The sequence below is a fragment of the Primulina huaijiensis genome, chromosome 12, assembly GCF_012295235.1.
Source record: "Primulina huaijiensis isolate GDHJ02 chromosome 12, ASM1229523v2, whole genome shotgun sequence".
Classification (NCBI taxonomy): domain Eukaryota; kingdom Viridiplantae; phylum Streptophyta; class Magnoliopsida; order Lamiales; family Gesneriaceae; genus Primulina; species Primulina huaijiensis.
Window position 1 is genome coordinate 15707387 of NC_133317.1, and position 7082 is coordinate 15714468.

The 7082-nt window shown below is 31.0% G+C and overlaps 1 long non-coding RNA gene across 1 annotated transcript; it reads left to right on the plus strand.

Annotated features, from left to right (window-relative positions):
• Positions 1–624: 624 nt before the first annotated feature.
• LOC140990341 (uncharacterized) lies at positions 625–1464 on the plus strand. Its single transcript, XR_012177634.1, has 3 exons — positions 625–849; positions 953–1171; positions 1353–1464. It is a non-coding gene; the product is annotated as an uncharacterized lncRNA (long non-coding RNA).
• Positions 1465–7082: the final 5618 nt, after the last annotated feature.

A 7082-nucleotide genomic window follows, 5' to 3' on the forward strand; every position in this document is an offset into this window, starting at 1 on the left:
TAATTTAAATTATTATTGGGGAAGTTAATCCCCAATCAAAATATTTCTTTGGGTTCACTCCCTACCTACAAAATTGTGCTACTATGTCATACAAAGTGTGGTACACTTCATGTGAAAATGTGGTACACTTCATGTGAAAATGTGGTACTAAAAAAGTACCCAGGGACTGAACACAAAAAAAATCGACGGCTAGAGACTGAAGGCCAATTTCTCGATTATTTATTTAAGGTTATTTTTAAAAAAAGAACACCGATTATTTTGGTTGATTCGAATTTAAGAAAAAAATATGGGTTGAATTTGTAAATTTATTTAATGTGATAATTTGTTGGTAATTGGATTCCTTCTAAATGAAACCGAGTAATCATTTGTGCTCTAAAGTTTTAAGTCATTTCTCATTTATGCTCTGGTTGTGTTGCTCGAGGAATATTAATTGTTATTTGAGGTTCTTTGAGAATTTACTCAAACAGAACTATTACTATAAATCTGTGTGTATTTTTTATTTCATTTTAGTGGAACATAAGTTTAGTTTTATGTTCAAATAGTTGACGACAATGACATGTACGTACATGCAAAAATAATCATTTAAATTTTCCTTAAATGTTTCCACTATTATTTTCTTATTTTCATAAGCACATTAACTATTGGTCTGTAATTCTATGCAGGACATGACAAATTCTAACTCCAGCTCTTACATCATTGAAAGGCGACAAATGTTAACGCGTAACGAACGTGAAAGATTACATTCTATGACCCAACAATGACAACAATCTTACCTTGCTCGACGTCGATCAAATTACCAAATTAGAATAATGGATTTGACTTCCTTTATTTCTACTTCAAACCAGCATTGTATAATACATAGTTCAAAAAATATTTACATGGTCTATTAGTGATAATTTTTTCACATGAAAAATGCACGACACGCTTACAATATGCATTTTTTGTTCAACAGATCAACAAATAAATTGGAGATTGGCCCAGCGTACTAGACGACGATCAATGAATTAGGATGCAAGGAGCATGGAATTGGCTCGCCGTCGTGCAAATTATCGAAGGAGACAAGATAACGAGAGATCATCAATTCCAGATGAGTCTAATTTTGATAATAGTAATTTTGTTGCAGTACCAACTACAATGATTCAACAATCAACTCATAACATTTGTGAAAATTGTAGTATCTCCTACAATATTATAACTTATATCCACAATGTAATGTAAAACAATACTTTATTGGCAACACAACCATTTATTTAATTTGATGTATTGTACAAAACATGGTAAATAGTTATCATTCTCAAGTACTATTACAAATAACAAGTTAAAAAATACTCTACATTTGTTGTTCATGACAGTTGTTGATTTAACTATAATGCGACAAACGTGTCGCTCAAAGCCAATATCTTATCATACTTTGACATCAAATTTCGAGCGTGGAAGTACTAGCACACGTCTAGCGTCGTCAAATTATGTTCATCAAGTTACTCTACTATATCCAAATAAATATATATGTTTCACATCTTTATCCATTATCAACGCGTTTAAATAAAAATAAATAATTGAAACAAAATAGGTTGGATTAATTAGTATTACTTTGCTAAATAATTGTTTCACTACATTTTCTATTTATGACATACATGTGTATTACATATTTGTTAAAAATTAAAACTTTTTATTGCTTCTGCCATCAATTTTCTCTCTCAAGTTTTACATTTAGTATTTAATGACTTCGATGATAGTCCATCATCCAGGTGATTGATTTTTATTTTTGTTTTAATTTTCAAAATTTTATGCACTAATATATAATCATTTAAAACTTTCAGAAGGTGATTTAAAATTAACTAGGAATCATCCTACATGAAATATATTTTTAAACATGGAAAATATAATTTGAACATATTGTACAATTTTTAATGTCTTATTTTCAGAGTTTCGTTCAAAAATTTTAATTTATTTAAAATAATTATTCTAATTTTTCAAAAATTCGTATAAATAAGAAAATTATTATTTTAGAATATGATATATTTTTCAAACGTAAATTATGAAATATATGATTTTTTTCATTAGCGCTTACATACATATCGCAATTTAAATTGAAAATAAATTTTTTTTAAAAATGAGGTTTACAAATAGGTTAGAATAATAAATTTCTACTATATAATTTATTGGTTCACTCTTACAACAACAATTTCTTTTCAAATTGTTAGTTTGAAGATTAATTTGAACATTTTCGCAGGAATTAACTTCAATGAAAACAATATCATTACTAACATACAACGATATCCACGTCCACGTCGATATCGTAACCTAGCAAGAAATTTCGGTGAAAGTGAGATAAATTATCGTTGGCAATTGTCTGACCCAAGAATTTGTATACATTGCCAAGATCTACTGTTTCATGGTGAAACATCACAACTCTGCTGTAGAAATGGAAACACAAATTTGGATCATATTCCTTCTCCCATTGAATTGCAAGAGTTGTATGCTACGGATAACGACGAAGGCAGATGTAACGCCCCGAAAATTTAAAGGTCCAAACAAACCACATGCATGCAATTATTAAATTCTCTTGTATTTTAATTAAATGTTTTAATTGCATTAATTGAATTATGTTGTGCATATTTGCATGTTTAAAATTATATTTTCTACATGGTTGCATTAAAATGTATTTTTAAAGATTATTCGAGTTGCGATCGAGGAAAGGAGACCGAGGGCTGAAAAATAGAAAATGTTTTTATTAAATAATTGTTTTTAATTATTTAAAGTAAAATTGATGCTTTTTCTTATTTTTGAAAATAAGGGGTTTTGAGGTGATATAAATAACTATGATATTGGAGGTTTTGACGAGTGACTTGATGGACTGTCGGTGCACATAACCCGAGGACCAGCGCTTCTCATTCCGCATTTAAAGTTTATGATTTTAAGTTAAAGATTTCTACGACATTTTACTTATGTTTTGAGAGATTTTGAGGGGTTTAGTATGGGCTACACTTTTCAACATTTATTGCTTTTAGGTTTGGTAAAATGATACGATTTCTTGTTTGACTATTTCCTTTGGATTTTCAAGTACTAGTTTGAGGTTTTATTTTAAAATGGCGCAAAATTAATTTATGTATAGGTATGTATAGTAAGGCCGAAAATGTGAAGGAAAAAAAAAATTTCTAGTACTTTTTAAGAAAACGAATAAGCAGACGTTTCAGTTGGTATCAGAGCAAAGGTCCTGTAAAGGGTTGTGCCACCATCAACGCCAGAAAGATCAGTCGTCAAGCCTCAATATGTGAGTTTACATGCTTTATATGATTTATGTGATGTTACCTACATGTTTACATGATCTAAATGTTTAAGCTACATGTGCATATACGTTTTGAAGTTGATTGACGTTTATGTTTAAGGTTGCATGGCAAATGATTTTTACCCTGCATGGTTGCATGACCTTGTTATGCTAAAAGATTATATACTTCATGATTTTTATATGTGATACGAGGTGAAATAAGAAATTATTTGATTTCAACGCATGTTGGCTTTGTGGTGGAATGGACTATGTTGATTTTTTTGGGTTTTAATATTGACATTCTACTTTTTGAGCTATAAGTTAATCAATAATATTATGAATTTCTTTGGGACACGTAGATTTTCTAAGAAAATATTTATGATTCGTGGTTACTAGTTGAATTAATTTTTGGGAATTACTCATAAGTAATAATAATTCGAGGATTTGCAACGACTTTGGGAGTATAGAAATGTATAAATTGGGATTTTAAGTCTTGATGAAAGATAAGATTGCTTATAGAAATTGATTTTTGGGTAATAAATTTAAAATTATCGAAATTATGTTATGAGAAACTCGTAGTAGGAAATTAAGAATGCCAAGAACTTAGGGGTTAATCGTAGGATTTTCGAAATTAAGAATCAATTATGATTTTTTTTGAGGAAATTAAGAATTAGTTTTGCAATTATTACGGAATTTTGGGACTAATTTAGCAATAAGCGATAATTGAATGGTTTAAATTGTAAGAATTTTTTTATGGTTTAGACTTTTGAGAATATTTGGAACTTTGGGATGTTTTGGTTATAATGTTATAAGGAATGTTAACCAATGGTTTTTAAGGATGAAATAATATTAGTCTTGAAAATTTAAGCGTTAGCGGTTGCGTTTGGGATTTTAAGGTTGAAATTTGATAAGTTCATAAATATTTTGGGTATAAAATAAGGAAAATAATATACGATAAGTATGACCATCCTTCTTTTAATTTTGGGAATTTTAAGAAAAGTTGAAATTCGAGGTTATAATAACATAACACTAAGTCGCTATGGGTCTTTTTAAGTTGCGAATTGCAAAATAAGGATTTAGAAGGTAAAATTAATTGGGGTCCAGGAGACATAAGGACATTCTAGAACTTAAGTTTTATCAGGGTAGCGCAGCGAAAGCGTGAATTTTTGGGATACTAGAACTAAGTCTAAACTTTGGGTTATTAAGGATAAGCGAATTTCGAGGACGAAATTCAATTTAAGGGGGGGAGATTGTAACGCCCCGAAAATTTAAAGGTCCACGCAAACCACATGCATGCAATTATTAAATTCTCTTGTATTTTAATTAAATGTTTTAATTGCATTAATTGAATTATGTTGTGCATATTTGCATGTTTAAAATTATATTTTCTACATGGTTTCATTAAAATGTATTTTTAAAGATTATTCGAGTTGCGATCGAGGAAAGGAGACCGAGGGCTGAAAAATAGAAAATGTTTTTATTAAATAATTGTTTTTAATTATTTAAAGTAAAAGTGATGCTTTTTCTTATTTTTGAAAATAAGGGGTTTTGAGGTGATATAAATAACTATGATATTGGAGGTCTTGACGAGTGACTTGCTGGACTGTCGGTGCACATAACCCGAGGACCAGCACTTCTATTTCCGCATTTAAAGTTTATGATTTTAAGTTAAAGATTTCTACGACATTTTACTTATGTTTTGAGAGATTTTGAGAGGTTTAGTATGTGCTACACTTTTCAACATTTATTCCTTTTAGGTTTGGTAAAATGATACGAATTCTTGTTTGACTATTTCCTTTGGATTTTCAAGTACTAGTTGGAGGTTTTATTTTAAAATGGCGCAAAATTAATTTATGTATAGGTATGTATATGTATAGGCCGAAAATGTGAAGGAAAAAAAAATTCTAGTACTTTTTAAGAAAACGAATAAGCAGACGTTTCAGCAGACATTTTCGGAAGTTCACAAGGGCATACAATCATGTTTTCTCTTTTACATCAATGGGAGTTAACATAGATAAGCCTTTAGCAACTGATACGCATGTAATTTACACATTTCGTGCACATGGATCAATATATCACTCGATTGGAAGCCTTCTACCAAATGAAAATTGTAGGTCAAGGTACATGCAGATGTGGATTGTAGACACGGAACATGATATAGACAACATATTTCTTGAAAATCCAGAACTAAGGCGAGAATTGCTGCTTAAGATACAAAACATTCTTGATCAACACAATCCATTTGTACACGTGTTTCAACAAATTGACAAATGTCAAGACATACCTAACTGTAGGCTCATCATCAGGCAACAAAATCCTAACGAACGTCAATATATTTTCCAACAACATCTCAAGTTGCAGCTGTCATTGTTGACAATGAATTTCAAGAAACTTCGAGCAATCGAGATATTACAATACAAGGAATCGGTGGAAATTTTATCAGCATTCAAGACGTAGTTGGCTATTATGATCCTTTGCAATATCCACTCTTTCTGCCATATGATACATATGGTTGGGACATAAACAGCCGAAATATCAACGGTACCAGATTAACATGCTTAAATTTCTATGCGTATGTGCTACAGGTTAGTGAAAGAAACATTGTACTTTCTGCTTTATATTTTTAATTAGAAAATTTTAAAACTTAAATTTACACCAATAAGCATATGGTGTAAATTATCTTCTTAATCAGACGAGAAAATTCGTCTTCTTTGTTACTTAGAGGAGGCCGTCTACTTTAACAATATGTAGTTGACAATTACGTAAAGATTGAAACATAAAGACTACGATGGATACGTTCAAATCAACGTGATATACGTTCAGAACTTTACCAAGGATTTCAAGATTGTTTACGTTGAGGTGAAAATAATGCAGGTATGATAACTTAATGATTTGAATATTATTTTTCACAACACGTGTTACAACTCACATCTTATAAATTCCTATCAAATACATTATATAGGAAATGTTGGTACTAGAATCGTTTTGCCATCATCTTTCGGTGGAAGCCCATGTGATATGTACCAACGGTATCAAGATGCCATGACTTTGGTACGAACATATGGAAAACCACATCTAATGTTTACAATGACATGCAATCCGAATTGGAATGAGAAAAAAAATCAACTACTTCCTGGGCAATCAGCTCAAGACAGTCCAGATTTGATTAAAAGAATATTTCGGTCAAAATTTGAGGAGTTTAAGAAAGACATTGTGGATAGAGGGGTTTTAGGTAAGGTCCACTCTTATTCGTACGTCATTGAGTATCAAAAAAGAGGGCTTACTCATGTTCATATGTTGGTCATATTTGAAAATAATGACAAATTGTGTACTCCCGATCACTTTGACTCAATTGTGCGTGCTGAAATACTTTTACTAACAGAAGAACCCAACCTACACAAAGCAGTTGTCCACCATATGATACATGAGCCCTGTGGAATAATCAATCCTAATTGTCCATGCATGGTAAATGGTAAATGCAAGAAGAACTTTCCAAAGCCATTTTTGGAATACACATCTCGAGGAAATGATTTATACCCTTTGTATAGAAGACGTGAAGGTGGCCAAATATCAATTCCCAACAATGACGACGTTTTCATTGATAATGGTTGGGTTGTCCCGTACAATCCCTGGCTTTTATTAAAATATGATTGTCATATTAATGTTGAAGTATGTGGAAAGATTAAATGTGTCAAGTACATCAATAAAGGTTCTGATCGGGTCGCACTAGAGTTGAGAAATGGGAAAAATTGTGTTAAAATCCAACAGTATGTGGATGGAAGGTGGATTTGTGCGCCTGAAGCATTGTGGCGAA